We start from the raw sequence: 18211 nt of genomic DNA on the forward strand, positions 1-18211 counted from the left end.
ATTTTTAGGCCTTTTTAATAACTTGGAATGGCCCGTTCCAATTTAGGAACGGCCCATTCCAGTTAAAGTTTTAACCTTTTTTTTAGGAGCTTAGAACGGCCCGTTCCAAATGTAACGACCCGTCGTAGGTCGTCACATCAATAACTAATATGAAAACTAAAATAAAATAATACATAATAAAGAAAATATAGCAAAGGCTAGCTACACTAGAGTGTAAATATACAATAACGTATAAATTGTTTTCATCATATAAAACATAATTTTATAAAAGAGTCATCATTCGTAAGGTTATACAATCATCCAAAAAGATAATGAATATACAATGTCATGAAGACATCAAAATAAGACACCCAAGGTGCTAGTCAAGCTCTAAGCCTAGCCACTTCTCAAAGCAGCTACCAAAAGACTCCTTGTTATCCCAAAGCCTCACACTTGATCTGTTCCCCCACATAGTGAGATCATCACAGTCCACATCATAGAAATATAAGGGTTAGCACGTATAAAACCAACCATAGTACAATAAAATGAAATATCATTAAACTAGATATTCATCAACAGTAGGTATCCATACCAAGGGAATGACAACATTATACAAGTCATTTCCATGCCAAATATAAACCAATCCAATTTCCAATGTATACACATCCATGCCAATGCATACATATTCTATGATAATAAAGAATCCATAACCAATGTATACAATCCATGCCAAATGCATACATATTCCACATCCAAACCAAAATCACACCACTGTATAATCCCATGAAGTAGCCAACACATCCAAACCAAATGTTGACCTCAACACATCCAAACCAAGTGTTGAATTCGTGAACATGTCACCTGCCCATGTCACACACCTAACCTCTCATGGAAAATATACAGTTGGGTTACGTCGTCACGTAACCCTGGTGATCGCGGCCACTTCATCCATCGGTATGACTCGGCCTTGCCCCCATACCGGTAGCAAATAAAATACTTAGAGGAGTACTTTAGAATCCACCTAACATCTGAAGTGGTTTATTATATAATCTTTGGAAAAGTTCCATATTGGAATCCTCACCAAGGGACTCCCAAATTCCATATTTTTCCAAAGATTATATCCAAATCTCACTAAGAGATATTACAATCTATACCATAACCTTACTCCTCTAAGTCCTATTAGCTTTCCAAACCAAACACACATAAGCACATTCCATAATTACATTCAATCTTTTCCAAAACCATGTCACATTCCATAAAAACTCAATTTTAAAAGGTTTTTCTCAAATAAACCACGCGCCTAGCGTAGTGGTATTTGCGCCCAGCGCAACTAAAATTGGGAGCCTATCAGGCTTTGCCCGCTTAGCGCGTCACCATGTGCGCTCAGCCCATGACTATATGCACTCAGGGCGCTTGAGACAGAGAGCCACTGGAAATAGCCCACTCAGCGCATAGACCCGTGCGCTCAGCCCATTTTGAAATGCGCTTAGCCCATGGCTAAATGCGCTTAGCACGCTCTAGACAGAAAGCTCTGTTCTTCAATGCGCTCAGCGCGCTGTCGCGTGCGCTCAGCGTGCATCTTGACAGAAAGTTGTGTTCATTAGTGCGCTCAGCGCTTTGTCGCGTGCGCTCAGCGCGCATGCATCAGACAGCGCGTCGGAAGTTCGAAAACTCTGATTTTCAACCCCAAAATCCATCCCAAATGAATTCCAAACCAAATTTATACAATTCTGAACCATTATAGAGTATAAACACCATCCAAAAACAACATATTAAGTGATAAAAACAAGTATTAACCATTAATCCATGAAAATTGTAGAAAATCATGAAGAACCCTAACCAAACCCTTTCCAACTCAATACAACCTCAATCATGCGTAAAACATGGAATCAATGTGATATTTCAACTCCATACATACTAGATTAAGTCTTATAAGTACTACCCTTACCTCAGAAACTTCAGAAATGCAAGATTTGAACAAAACCCTCAAATTCCCGATTCAAACTTCAATCTCACTTTTCAAGGCTTTAAAGGTTGAATCTCTTGAAACTCTAGTTGTGAAGATTGATCCTGGCTTGATAAGCTTCCCAAATGTGTCCTCAGCTTCCCTTCGGACTAGAGCCCCTCTCGCTACTTTTTCTCTCTAGAACTGTCGTTGTTTGACAAATGAGAGCCTCCAGTCTTAAGTCCCTATATATAGCCATTTTTCAAAATTTCAAAATTTCACCCTTAGCACCTATTCACCTCAAATATCCTATTCCTTGAAGTATTTCAACTCCCTAAGCTCTAAAGCAACCTCAAATTCACTCAGAAAGACCGGATTTATCTTATGTTCCTATCCTTCAATCTCTTATCCATCATATTCCTTTTCATGCAATACTCACAATTCACCACCATATGAAATGCAACATGTATCAACACACAAACAAACATCACTTTCAGATACATATGCTTGGAATAATGAGTTGCATGCCATAATACTTCACTTAACTAAGATGAGAAGGAAGGTGATCAGTCTTCTTCCCTCTTAGTACCAATTCAGTATAATGGTGTACAATGCATCATTCACCAAATTCATGCACACACATGCCTATATAAACCTCTCAAAACATCAACCTCTCATCTCATACTATAAAATCACTACCATGCTTAAACAACTAATCAAAACCACATCAACATACAACATGCACAGAGGTAAGTACATTTGAAATCCACATGTCCATAATCCAATCCAAATCCATATAAAAAAAATATACATACATGCATACATATATACATATATATAGAGAGTATATCTACCAAATAGCTCGGTATTTCCATGGCGTTACACCAAACTAGGGTTTTAGTCCCATTTTGTAAATTGGAACGGCCCGTTCCGGTTTTGGAACAGCCCGTTCCAGGCTACTAAAACCAACTTATTTGGGCTTTAGGCTTTTTGATGTCATGTCCTGTTGTTTCCATGCTTTGGGAGCTTCTTTCCTTCGATAATGGAATTCCATTTCCTTGTTTGTATGCCCCGGATGAAATTGGGTGCCTACAACTGCCCCTCTTTACTTGTCCTTTGGAATAGCTATGTGTTGCTTTTCCGAAGGCAAGTAAAGACGTAGACATTTCGTTCGGGTCTTCTCCTTGTCTCTTTGGTGTTGGCGCTTCTATGTTTGTTTCCCTTGGATAGATGTATTTGCTCGTACAAGGTTGACAAACTGTACACCTGATCTTCAGTCTTCGAGTAGAAGCTCCATTGTTTCTCTTGTGATAATGTGTTCCTTTATTTGTAGCTTGTTTCACTCTAAGGTCAGGTAACCCTCTTCAATCTTGTACTAGTTTTGGGGATCTAGCAACCCTTTCACTCTAAGGTCAGGTAACCCTCTTTGTTGCTGTAGTATTTTCATAGCTCAGCCTCTCTAGGCTGGACTGATATTTTAAGGCTTCAACCGACCCACTCTAAGGTTAGGTAACCCTCTTTGTTGTTGAAGTAGTTTCGTAGCTCAGCCTCTCCAAGTTGGACTAATATTTTAAGGCTTCAGCCGGCCCACTACTAAGGTCAGGTAACCCTCTTTGTTGTTAATTAGTTTCGTAGCTCAGTCTCTCCAAGCTGGACTGATATTTTAAGGCTTCAACCGGCCCACTGCTAAGGTCAGGTAACCCTCTTTGTTGTTGAAGTAGTGTTGTAGCTCAGCCTCTCTAAGCTGGACTGATATTTTAAGGCTTCAGCCAGCCTACTACTAAGGTTAGGTAACCCTCTTTGTAGTATTTTCATAGCTCAGCCTCTCTAGGCTGGACTAATATTTTAAGGCTTCAGCCGGTCCACTACTAAGGTCAGGTAACCCTCTTTGTAGTATTTTCATAGCTCAGCCTCTCCAAGCTGGACTGATATTTTAAGGCTTCAGCTGGCCCACTACTAAGGTTAGGTAACCCTCTTTAAACTTGTACTTGATGTCTTTTCCTTGGTGTTGTGGGATGAAAGACTGCCCCTAGGTGGATGGGCAGGAGATGTTTGATGTGCCCCTATGTTGGTGGGCATAGAAGTGGATGGCTGGCAGGGATTCTAGTGTTTCCCTTGCCATATGAGTATTGTGATGCCTCTCCAAGCACTGTTTGTGGTAGGTATTTTTTTTAATTTCATTTTTATTTAGCTTCGGCTCTTTCATCTTTGAAGCTTGTCTTTTTCTGCTATTTTTATAAATGCTTTGGCTTTTTCAACATTTATGAAGCTCAACTTTTTCTCATGTTGTTTTTGTTCTCTATTGTCATCATTCACTACAAAAAAAAAGTCAATTTAGCCACCGAAATTAGCAACCAATTTTTTTTCGTCGCTAATAGCGACATAATTAGTGACCGAATCTGATTTGGTTTCAAATTTTATTTAGTGACCAAATTAGCGACAGAATTTTTTAGTGGCAAATAATCGGTCGCTAAAATAATAATTGTTGGTTAAAATAACGACGGAACGGTTTCAGTCGCTAAAAAAATAAAAAATATTATTATTTATAATAATTTTAGTGACCAAATTAAAATTTTTCGCTAAAAAAATAAAATATTATTATTTATAATAATTTTAGCAACCAAATTAAAATCAGTCGCTAAAAAAATAAAAATATTATTATTTATAATAATTTTAGCGACCAAATTAAAATCGTTCGGTAAAAAAGTAAAAAAAAATATTATTATTTATAATAATTTTAGCGACCAAATTAAAATCGTCGCTAAAAAAATAAAAATATTATTATTTACAATAATTTTAGTGACCAAATTAAAATTGGTCGCTAAATAAATAAAAAATATTATTATTTATAATAATTTTAGCGACTAAATTAAAATCGGTCACTAAAAAAATAAAAATATTATTACTTATAATAATTTTAGTGACCAAATTGAAATCGGTCGCTAAATGTAAATTTTTTTAAAATTTTTAAAATATATTTCTTTTAAATGAAAGCAAATATAAAAATATATAATATTATTTTTATAATGATAAAAATATTAATGATAGGAAATAAAAATCATTACCCTCCCAATAAAATTAATTTGTTTTTTAAAATAATACAAATTATATTATTTAAAATAGACAATTAATATATCATGATGTATTAAAAATGACAAACATAATGCTATAAAAGAAAATTAAATAATAATATTTTTAATTGAATCTTTTTTTAAAAAATTAGACTAATTTAAATAATAATTTATCTAGAAAATTTATTTATTTTTCTCTTGAGAAATTTATTTCTCTTTTACCATGCTTAATATTTTATTACATTATTAGATAATATGAAAATACATAATTTATTGTGCTTTCTAATTTTTTTAAGATAAATAAACTTATTTTCATAAATCTTATTTTATTTTCATTATTATTTTCAAAATTGACTTAAACATCTAGTTCAATTGATATAAACACGTTAGTTACATTAAGTTAAAAATAATTGGCTTATATAAGGATTAATAAAAATTTATCAAACAAATCTAAAATTGATCAAATATAATTAATGTTGTGACACCCTTACTACCCTAACACATATATTGTAATAATATAAATAAACTAAGAAATAAAATTTTTCACATAGGTAAAAAGGTTCACATAAAAACCTTTAAAAACATTCTTCAATATCTAAAGTAGTCTGAAAATGAAAGTTGGAAAATAAAAAATAAGAGGTTACAAAATGTTTTCAAATTAATAGGTTCAACTCCATATACAAATACAATTCATGTCCTAGAAATCCTTTGCCCCGATGTCACAATATCAGAGCATACCCATAAATCAACTGTTGACATTCTAGATGCCTCTCATAGCTCGGATCTTCCTCACCTAAAACATCCACAAGTTATACGGTGAGAAAAGAAAACATCTATATATATAGCACATAAGAAAACAAAACATATTATCTCATTATAGCTTAATATTCATAAATATTTCAACATATCGTATTTCAATCAATCATACGTCGTCATCACGTCATAATTCTCAATCACACCAATCATCACAAATCTTGCACTTCACACTATGCCAAGGTCACGCTACCCATTTAACAATCCAAGGTCGTGCTCACCCCTGATATAACATTGTGCCAAGGTCACAATTCCCATGTAGCATATCTAGCCCAGGGTCGTGCTCACCCCCGACATGTTATTCAAGGTCACGATACCCACGTAACAATCCAAGGCCGTTCTCACCCCTGATATAACACTGTGCCAAGGTCACGTTACGCCTAATACAGGGCCGCGCTCACCCCTGACATGTTAACCAAGGTCACGATACCTATGTAACAATCTCGGGTCGTGCTCACCCCTGATATAACACTGTGCCAAGGTCACGTTACCCCTAACCTAGGGCCGTGCTCACCCCTGACATGTTAACCAAGGTCACGATACCCATGTAATAATCTCGGGCTGTGCTCACCCCTGGTCATAGGTGTGAAGAACCATAATCACATCTCATTCACATTCCACACAACATCTCATAGTTCAATTCCATACACACATCAGATAAGTCCAAAATAATGGGTTTCATACACCTCAAGCAATTCACTTCTAAATCACCAATTTTTTTAGCAATAACATTCATAAATTAATATAATACTCCACGAAATTACCAATTTAATATAATTTCAACATAAACAGTAAAACCCCCAATTGTTCCAAAACCTAGCTCACAGGCACTTTTCTACAATTTCGTTCTCTCTCCCAGATCATCATTCTTACAAATTATTAGCATATTTATAATCCTCGTCACATACAGAATCTAATGGGATCATCAATTCCTTAAACAGAAATCATCCAATTTTTCACAACCTAACTTACAGACACTTTTCTATAATTTCGTTCTCTCTCCCAGAGCATCATTTTTAACAATTAATCATATATCCATATTCCTAAATACATACAGAATCAAATAAGACCAATAATTCTTCAAACAGAAATAATTATAAAATTACTCATAATCCTAAGGGATTCTTCCTCTACCCAATTCTCTCATGTAACTCTACATATAAATAATTTCCTTTTCCCCCGTACCTGGATAAACAGCAGTTCAACTAAAACAGGGATCTCTTGGTCTCCTCCTCTAAGTGCCCCTTGGTCTTTAGAGAAAAGAAGAGAAAAAGAAGAGAGAATAGAAGAGAATAAGAAGAGAGAATGAGAGATGTGTGAAAATGAGAGGTGTGGGGCGCTATTTACAGAATTTCAGGCTCACCTACTGGAACGGCCCGTTCCAAAAGTGGAACGGCCGTTCTAGACCCTTCAAAACTACGCAAAATTATCAACTGGAACGACCCGTTCCAAAACCAGAACGGCTCGTTCTCAATCCCAACAGAACGACCTGTTCTCCCACCAGAACGGCCCGTTCTCCAAACCAGAACGGCCCGTTCTGCTTCTCCAATTTTGGGCATTTTTCTTATTCCAGAACGGCAAATTTCACTTTTGAAACGATCCGTTCCGGGCAATCAATTGGGCCTCTGACCCAGCGATTTTGGGCTGTTACAAATGTTCCATTAGTTTAATAAATAAAAATTATAAAATAAATTATATATATAAATATATACACCAATAACACATGAGATCAATTACTTAAAATACGTTATACCATCTATCTTTGGTTATGCTTGTACTACTTTGAGGTAGATATCGCTTCTTTGAGGAGACATGATTCTATTATTATATATGAATATGATCCCACCATGGGAAACTGATTCAACAACAACCATATTTTGAAATATTTTTATTTTGTTTAATGATAAATTAATTTTTAATATAAAAATATTTATTTAAAATATATCTAATTATACATATATATTTTAAAATTATATTAATTAAATATGTATATAATAGTTTATCTTTAAAATCAATTAATTTAGATATTATAAAATATTTTATTTTAAACATCAATTAATAATACCTTGCTACTTATAATTTATTTAAATATTTATAAATGAATATTACATTAACTTCAAAATTTTCGGTCGCTATATAGCTTTGCGACTAGGATTTTTGTAACAGCCCAATTTTCACTTCGCTAAGAGCCCAATTAAGGTGGTTTAGTAGCCCGGAACGGGCCGTTCCAGAATTGGAACAGGCCATTCCAAATTACTAAATAGACCTACTTTTGGTAGCCCGGAACGGGCCGTTCCAAACCATTAAATTTGCCTACGATTCTTAGTTTAGAACGGGCCATTCCGGAGGTGAGAACGGGCCGTTCCGAAATAAGACCGTTGTGAGTATTAAATGCACCCCAGAACGGGCCGTTCTAGTTTGAGAACAGGCCATTCTGAATGTGATTTTTACCCATGATTTAAGGGTCCAGAACGGGCCGTTCCGAATTTGGAACGGGCCATTTCGGCGAAGCCTGATCCCTATAAATTGCGCTCTTTACCACTCCTAAAAGGGACACCTCTCATTTTCTGATTTCTTTTCTTCTTTTCTCTCTTCTCTTCTTCTGCACTCTTTGAAGACCGAGAGGAACCCAGCGGAGGAGATCAACCAGATCCTTAGTTTCTGCTACTATTTATCCAGGTACGGGGGAAAAGGGAATTATTTATATGTAGAGTTACATGAGGGAATTGGGTAGAGGAAGAGCCCTTTAGATTATGAGTAATTTTATAATTATTTCTGTTTGGAGAATCATTGGTCTTATGTGATTCTGTATATATTTAGGACTACGAATATATGATTTATTTGTAAAAATGATGCTCTGGGAGAGAGAAGGAAATTATAGAAAAGTGTCTGTGAGTTAGGTTTTCGAAAAATTGGGGGTTTTATTGTTTGGGTTAAGATTATATTAAATTGCTAATTCCATTGATTATTATACTAACTTATGAATGTTATTGTTATATTATTTGATAAAATTGATGATCCAGATGAGGATTCATGGTGAATTACTTGAGGGGTATGTGAACCACTATTTTGTGTGGATTGTGTATGTATTGTGGAATTGAGATCTGGATGTGGATGTGGATGTGGATGTGGATGTGGATGTGAATGAAAATGTGATTGTGGTTCCTCACACTTGTGACCAGGGGTGGCACGACCTTAGGCAAGAAATGCTACAGGCGTGACCTTGACATAGTATGGGATGGGTGATTCCTCATGCTTATGTCGGGGGTGGCACGACCACGAGCAAGAGATGTTGCAGGCATGACCTTGGCACAGTGTAGGATGTGTGATTTCTCATGCTTATGTCAGGGGTGGCACGACCTTGGGCAAGAGATGCTACAGGCGTGACCTTGGCATAAGGTGGGATGTGTGAGGCAATTAATGCTTATGTCGAGGGTGGCACGACCTCGAGCAAGAGATGCTACAGGCATGACCTTGACATAGGGTTAATTGTAAGATTTGTGTGGATTGTGATGGATTGGTGTAATTTTGAATTGAGATGTGAAGATGAATGATTGATAGAATGACGATATATCTATAGAAATGCTTGTAAATAACATTCCAAGTTATGATGAAATGATGTTGTGAATTTCTGTGTGCTTTATATATAAATGTTTTCTTTTCTCACCGTACAATTTGTGGATGTTTTAGGTGAGGAAGATCCAGCTGTGAGTGGCATCTAGAATGTCAACCGTTGAGTTGTGGGTGTGCTCTGATATTGTGACATCAGGGCAGAGAATTCTAGGATAAATTTTTATATGTATTTAGAGTTATAACTTCTCTTTTGAAAGCAATTTGTAAACTCTCAAGTTTTACTTTCTAAATTTCATTTTTAATTATTTTGGTTATTTATGAAGGTTTTATGTGAACCCTTTTACCAACGTTGAATATTTTATTCTTTAGTTTATTTACAAGATTTATTTATATATGTGTTGGGGGTAGTAAGGGTGTCACATTTAGTGGTATCAGAGCAGGTCGATCCAATCGGCCGTGAGTTATGAGTCTACTATGCTTGTTTGGTAGATAATTGATGGAATGAATTGATTGTGGAATTTGTTGATATGTTAGTGCAATGATTGATTAAGTTTGTTGTTTATTTAATTAGAGTATAATTGTTAACTTTTCTGGAGATCAGAAAAGTAATGGCAGGAGGTAGGAACGATCGTGCAATCGCTGATGCTCTACAAGCGATGGCTCAGGCTCTTGGTAATATGAACCAACGACCAGAGGTAGATTGGCTGGAGAGATTCCAGCGAAATAATCCACCAAGCTTCCGTGGAGGTTATAATCCTGATGGAGCTGCTGACTGGATTTTTGAAGTTGAAAAGATATTCCAAGCTATGGGATGTCCTTTGATACAGAAGGTGACTTTGGCTGCCTTCATGCTTTCTGGAGAGGCTGGCATCTGGTGGCAAGGTGCTTTACAAAGAATGATAGTTGCAGGTACCCAAGTGAACTGGGAGAATTTCAAGCATCTATTCTTGGAGAAATAGTTTCCCCGAGATGTGAGACATAAGAAACAGGTGGAATTCCTTGAGTTAAAGCAAGGAGAAAATTTTGTGGCTGAGTATGTGACTAAGTTTGAAGACTTGGTCAGATTCTATCCTATGTATGATGGTGTGGGCAATGAAGAGGACAAATGTGTGAAGTTTGTGAGTGGTCTTCACCCTGAGATTAAACAAGTTTTCAATTACCAAGGGATCACTCAATATCATGATCTGGTGAACAAGTGTAGAGTCTATGATGAGGACAACCGTGCTAGAATAACTCATTATAAGAGTGGAGGACCCATAAGGAATCATAATAAGTTTGGGTCATCTAGTAAGGGTAAGCCTTACACCAAGTCTGTTGGAGATTCAAGTTCTAAAATGAATGACCAAGGTTCTTTGCAACAAAAGAGTCAAGCTCCAATGACTAGCCAAACTTCTAAAGGGGGAAGTGTGGGTTCTGTTCCACACAACAATTGCTTCAAATATGGAGAGCCAGGTCATAGGGCATATGAGTGTCAGGCATCAAAAGTAATAACATGTTTTAATTGTCAAGAGAAAGGACACAAAGCTCATGAATGCCCTAAGAACAAGAAAGGAACAACAAAAATTGGAGGGAGCACTAGCAAACCTAGGGCGATGGGAAGGGTGTTTGCCTTGAGTGGTGCTGAAGCTACTCAATCCAAAGACTTAATCCAGGGTATGTGTTTCATTGATGAAACTCCTCTAATTGTCTTGTATGACTCTGGTGCGACTCACTCTTTCATATCGCATGCGTGTGTCCAAATTAAAATTACCTGTTTCTGCCTTGTCTTTTGAATTAATAGTAAAGTTTTCCATAAACTTAGTACCAGGAACAAGACCTATTTCTATTGCACCTTATAGGATGTCACCCATAGAGTTAGTGGAGTTTAAGAAACAAATAGAAGACTTGTTGGAGAAGAGGTTTGTGAGGCCTAGTATATCACCTTGGGGAGCACCTGTACTCTGAGTCAAGAAGAAGGATGGTAGCATGAGATTGTGTGTAGATTATCGCCAGTTGAACAAGGTAACCATTAAGAATAAATATCCATTGCCTAGGATAGATGATCTTATGGACCAATTGGTGGGTGCTTGTGTATTTAGTAAAATTTACCTTAGATCGGGGTACCATCAAATTAGGGTTAAGGGTGAGGATGTACCTAAGACAGCATTTAAGACTCGTTATGGACACTATGAGTATCTAGTAATGCCTTTTGGTGTGACGAATGCTCCTGCAATTTTTATGGATTACATGAACCGAATTTTACATCCGTATTTGGATAAATTTGTAGTTGTCTTCATAGATGACATACTAGTTTATTCCAAGACTAAATAGGAGCATAAGGAACACTTAAAGGTAATACTTCAAACCCTCAGGGAGAGACAACTTTATGCACTAGTACACAAAGGGTCTTTTACGTCGCGTATTTTGAGCCTTTTACGTCGGAAAAGGTTCCGACGTTAATATGGGAGACGTAAATTTACGTCGCCTCTGAAAGACGACGTAAATTTACGTCGGAGATTCTCCCAGACCGACGTAAAAAGGGACAAAAAACATGCCATAATTTTACGTCGGACAAGGCTATGCCCGACGTAAATTATGGGAGTTTTTTTTTAAAATGTTTATAAATTTTTGATATACCCAACACCTGCATATAAATATAGTCCAGAATACCAAATCTAAAACCAGGCGGTCCAAAATAGAAATTCAAATTATATTTCAAAATTGAATGACAAAAAGAAAATAATATATAAATCTTAAAAAACATAAATTATGACAATGTAAATCCTATTATCCTAAAAAAGCTATAAAACATATGTTTGTCAATGATATCTAACTAACTAAACTAACTAACTATCAAACTATAAACATAATATCTAACTAACTAAACTTAGAAAAAAAGTTGCCCATTGTTCTCTTATCTTGAGCATCTCATCTTCGGGCAATGGAGATGGATCTTGAAAGACCTGAAACATTAATTTAAGTGTCATTAATATGCAATGTTAATTATCCTAAAGGTAAATATAGTTAAATAAATTTTGATATGAATTACCTGCGCCCAAGAATCAATAATACCCGCAGAAACTATGGCTCTCATCCAATACATGATGTAATAGCCACATTCAAACGAGTCTTGTTGCTTATTACACTAAAATGAGAAACAAATAACTATTATTTCCAAAGTCAATAAATTTAAATATTATTGACTGTATGAATTAATTTGCTAACCTTAGGGTATATGAAATGCAATGACTTTGATGATCTGGCTCTTCCACTTAAAATATTAGCTCCAGACACGATTCTAATTAATTGAAATAAAAACAAATGTTAGCCAATATATATAATTACAGTTTTAAAACATAATGAAAAAATTTAGTTACCCTTGTAATTAGCATTTAATTTCGTGGCTTGGTTTTCGATGTAGTGAACAAAACCACACCACGGTGTATTCCTTAGGAATGATTACCATTAACTGTCAATGGGACCTACATTGTATGACAAACAAATTAGTTATAAAATTACCATGATTAAAAAACCAATTAAAAAACTAACCCGTCAATGTATGGAGCCATGTATATATCTCTTCTTGAGTCACTCATCCATGTTTGCATATATTGCTGGATCTGGACCTGAGTGTTTCCTGATTTTTGGATTGATTGAGGCTCAATAAATCCATATACTTCTGCTTGTGCTTGCTCCACACTCAATTTGTCCATGTACCTAACACAAATAATTATTATAAGTTAAATGTAATTATTGTAAATTTAGACTCATAAAAGAAAATATGACTTACATGGCCCACAGCTGTATGATAGATATATTTAACATGGAGTTTCCCCCAACAATCTCTAATGCATCAGGCAGAGATATGTATAGTGGAACATCAGAGGTATCAACTCCAAAAACTCTAATGTCCCACTGCAATTGAATTGGCTTCTTCTTTAATTGTGGTAATATGATTAGAAGCTTAGATATGGGATCACCCTCAGCTTCTGCGATATTAGCATCATCAACATGAGGTTCTCTCATGACCTCCTTACCACGATTGATAAAATCCTAAAGAAATAATCAAAATTAGTTAAACAATAATAGAATTATAAGAATATAAAAGAGCAATAATATAATTACCTTTGCCCGTGATGAAAACGGCATGACCAAATGTTTTGGCCAAGCTAAGAATGTGCCGGTTGCCTGCCCCACTAGTTGAACCTCTGTATTGGGCAAAGGCACTGGAGCAGCAGCATCTTGAACTTGGTCAACCACAACCCGTTTCCATTCTGGCTGTAGAGGGACACCATGGATGGTTGAGCCACCCTCAAATACTCGACCAATAGCCACTAATCGTGGGGGGTCATCCTCAACATATAACTCACACTGGTTTGGTACATCAGTGTGAGTCTGATCCGGTGAGGGATTTGGAGCAGCACAACTCCCTTTAGTGCTGACTCGAACACCATCATGAGCAACTACAGTCTGTTGCTGAGAACGAGCCAAAAGTTCAAACTTCTGTTCAAACTCTTTTTGAATATTCTTCAATTTCTCTTCAAACTGCATCTCCAATCTCTGCATAACCTCTTGACTGCAAGAGTCAACAGTGCTCCTCGATGATCGGGCACCAAAGAAATCTCAGTGGCTCCAAGAACCACCAACACCACGCACACGGCCTCCGTGCTCTGGCCTTCCTATGGCCGTTGTGAGGATATCATTCCGACCATCGAAAATAAATGAGCCCTAGGTGCTCTGCTCAACTAAACCCTCCTACAACATATTAACAATAAGTATACCCTAAACTACACTTATGAATTAAATGAGTTGAAATGAAGAGTCTTAGTTTGTATATTTTTACTTACTATTTTATAAGCAACGACCCTTGCAGACTCAAAAGTCATTTGCCCATCTGATTTTGTCTGGGCTGCTATCCACATCTCATGGCGGGGAGGTGACTCCACACGGTCAGCAGACTCAACCCCTGCTGCCTCTGCCCTAGCCTTCTTCATTTCCTTTTTTTTCTTTCATATCCCCCTCTTGACAATAGATGGGGTGCATCATTCTTGGCCTGTCGTTCTTGGGCAGCTATTCTTTTAGCCTGCAATAATACAAAAAGAAAATAAGATTAATTAAAATATACCTTAAGTATTTGTGTCAATGTAAGAGTTATCAATAACTAACCTGCCACGAAGGGTCCAATCGAGTGGCACGAAATTGCATCCACTCCTCATCAGTGATCTGGTACTTTAGACAGGGAGTCCCATTTTGTCGCTCTCCAAATACATACTCCCGTGTCAAGAAAGTCTTGAAGTCTCTCCACCTGGTGGCCAGGGTAGATAACATCTTCCTCCTCATGACCTCAGTGTTGGGAATGTCAAAATTTTTCTATGAAAATAACAACAATTAATAAATAATGTATTTAAGTTATATAATATTCAAGGGATGTGAAAGTATATACCTGAATATCCTGCCACATGAGGTTCTTGTCAACCTCCTGAACGTCATCCCATGATGGAATGATAATAGAAACATTTCATCAAGCTAGGACTCCCAAATAGCTCTTAAACTTGGCAGCATTTGGGCCTGATGCCTTGCCAGAACGAGGATCCACCTCACTGGTGTCCTCTCCTTGGCAATGCGCCCAGCTGTCAACCCAGACAATCGGGTGACAGATCTATCTTCCCTCCTTCCACTACCAGACCCAGAATCCTCCATAATCCTGAAAAAATTAAACTCTCATTATTAAAACAATGATTTAACTGAATAGACAAATAAAAAAAAACATAATAACAATATAGCAGAACGGCCCGTTCTGCAAGGGGAACGACCCGTTCTGCAAGGAGAACGGCCCGTTCTCCTTGCAGAACGGGTCGTTTTCCTTGCAGAACACGCCGTTCCAGATGAACACATAGCACAAAATAAAAATAAAAACATTAACAGAAAACTCAGAAATTTATTCGTTTAAGAAATTTACCTCACTTGTCGAATGTGCAGAATCTCAGGCTTAGTCTGGAATGTGCAAACACACGAACTTGGACACTTAGAAATTAAGAGAAAAAGATTGAGAGAAGAAGGTTGAGAGATAGATGAGAGAAAACAAAGGGACGCGCGTGGGAAATGAAAACATTGCCATATGTTAGTGACTAATTTACGTCGGACATTGGGGGGCCCGATGTAAATTAGACAATCTACGTCGGCCACATGTTCCTCCGACGTAGATTGTCTAATTTACGTCGGACCCCCCAATGTCCGACGTAAATTAGCAGTCAATATTTACGAAACTGCCACCGCGTTTTATAACGTCGGGGTTTCTTTTTTCTAAAGCAAAATGGGTGACGTAATAACCCATTTTTGTACTAGTGATGTCAAGTTGTCTAAGTGTGACTTTTGGCTAAATGAGGTGAGTTTCTTAGGACATGTGATTTCAAGTGGGGGTATAGCAGTAGATCCATCTAAAGTTGAGGCAGCGCTTAAGTGGGAGACACCTAAGTCAGTTAGTGAGATTAGGAGCTTCCTTGGATTGGTTGGATACTATAGAAGATTCATAGAGAAATTCTCTAAGTTAGAATTACCCTTGACAAGTTTAACTAGGAAAGGAGTTGTGTTTGTATGGGATAGTAAATGTGATAATAGTTTCCGAGCCCTTAAGAAGAAGTTGACTAGTGCACCTGTTTTAGTGTTGCCTGACCTTAGTAAGACTTTTGTGGTTTATTGCGACGCTTCTAAGATGGGTTTGGGTGGAGTGTTAATGTAAGAAGGAAATGTCGTATCTTATGCATCTAGGCAATTGAAAATACATGAGAAGAATTACCCCACCCATGATCTTGAATTAGCAGCTGTAGTATTCACACTTAAGATTTGGAGACATTATTTGTATGGTTCAAAATTTGAAGTGTTTAGTGATCATAAGAGTCTTAGGTATTTATTTGAAAAAAGGAATTAAATATGAGGTAAAGGAGATGGTTAGAGTTCCTTAAGGACTATGATTTTGATCTTAGTTATCATCCAGGCAAAGCCAATGTGGTGGCTGATGCTTTAAGTAGGAAATCTTTGCATTTGTCTTCCCTTATGATTAGAGAGATGAATCTTTTTGACTCAATTAGAGATTTAAGTTTGGCTTATAAGGTTACCCTTAGTAGTGTGAGACTAAGTATGACTTGAGTAACGAATGGATTGTTGAAGAAAATTGGAGAAGCATAATTAGTTGATTCATTTTGGTGACAAGATATGAGGCTATAGGATAAGGTGATGGATAAGAGTTTGACTTGGGCGTAGATGGAGTGGTGAAATTAAGAGATCTGATATGTATACCTAGTGAACCTACGCTTAGGTGCTTGATCTTTAGAGATGATCTTAGAAGTAAAACCAATATTGTGGCAGATGCCTTGATTATGATGACCTCTAATATATCATTTTTGATGATTTAAGGGTTGGATTTGATTGAAGAATTTAGAAACTTATGCTTGGTGTGTTAGATTATCCTTAGGAGCATTGAATTGATTATGTTGAAAGTGACTAGTGAATTAATGGATGAGATTAGAGAAGCCTAGGAGTCAGATCCTGTCTTAGGGAACCAAGTGGAGAAGATTGGTAGAAGTATAGATAACCATTTCTGAGTAGAAATCGACGTTGTTTTGAGGTGCAAGAACAAACTTGGGTGCTTAGTAACCTTGAATTAAGAAAGATGATCTTAGAGGAATGACATAAGAGTACTCTTAACATTGATTTAGGAGTTATTGAGATGTATCGGGACCTCAGGAGGATGTATCAGAGTGGTGCAGCGGAAGCATGGTGGCCTAAGATAAAGAGAGGGGTAGAGGAATTTGTATACTCGTGTTTAGTATGCTAGAAGTCTTTAGGAATTTTTGTAGCCCTTAGACATCCCATTTTGGAAGCGAGATGGTGTGTAGATAGACCTTAGTTATAGGTTTGTCTAAGATGCTTAAGAAATTGATTCTTTTGGATTATAGTGGATAGACTCACCAAGTTTACTTGTTTTACCCTCGCTAATAATAGACATTCCTTGGTGAAATTGATAGAGATGTACATCTATAAGGTAATGAGGTTGCATAGGAATTAGAAAGCAAGATGCAAGGAGTCTACCATTGCAAAAATTTCGGGGACGAAATGGGAGAATTGTAACAGCCCAATTTTCATTGGGCCAAGAGCCCAATTAAGTTGGTTTAGTAGCCCGGAATGGGCCGTTCCAAAATTGGAACGGGTCGTTCCAAATTACTAAATAGACCTACTTTTGGTAGCCCGGAACGAGCCGTTCCGAATTTGGAACGGGCCGTTCCAAACCATTAAATTTGCCTATGATTCTTAGTTGAGAACGGGCCAATCTGGAGGTGAGAACGGGCCGTTCCGAAATATGACCGTTGTGAGTATTAAATGCACCCCAGAACGGGCCGTTCTGGTTTGAGAACAGACCGTTCTGGATGTGATTTTTACCCATGATTTAAGGGTCTAGAATGGCCCGTTCCGGATTTGGAACGGGCCATTCCGGCGAAGCTTGATGCCTATAAATTGCGCTCTCTACCACTCCTAAAAGGCACACCTCTCATTTTCTGATTTCTTTTCTTCTTTTCTCTCTTCTCTTCTTCTGGACTCTCTAAAGACCGAGAGGAACCCAGCGGAGGAGATAAACCAGATCCTTAGTTTTAGCTACTATTTATCCAGGTAAGGGGGAAAAGGAAATTATTTATATGTAGAGTTACATGAGGGAATTGGGTAGAGGAAGAGCCCTTAGGATTATGAGTAATTTTATAATTATTTCTGTTTGGAGAATCATTGGTCTTATGTGATTCTGTATATATTTAGGACTACGAATATATGATTTATTTGTAAAAATGATGCTCTGGGAGAG

General features: G+C 37.0%; 1 long non-coding RNA gene across 1 annotated transcript; it reads right to left on the bottom strand.

The window, feature by feature from the left end:
• Positions 1 to 12056: 12056 nt before the first annotated feature.
• Positions 12057 to 12988, bottom strand: LOC145955301 (uncharacterized). The gene is made up of 2 exons (XR_014431927.1): positions 12410 to 12988; positions 12057 to 12323 (listed from the first exon to the last, which is right to left on the bottom strand). It is a non-coding gene; the product is annotated as an uncharacterized LOC145955301 (long non-coding RNA).
• Positions 12989 to 18211: the final 5223 nt, after the last annotated feature.

The sequence above is a fragment of the Cajanus cajan genome, chromosome 2 (genome assembly GCF_000230855.2).
Source record: "Cajanus cajan strain Asha chromosome 2, NIPB_CcT2T_4, whole genome shotgun sequence".
In the NCBI taxonomy this organism is placed as follows: Eukaryota; Viridiplantae; Streptophyta; class Magnoliopsida; order Fabales; family Fabaceae; genus Cajanus; species Cajanus cajan.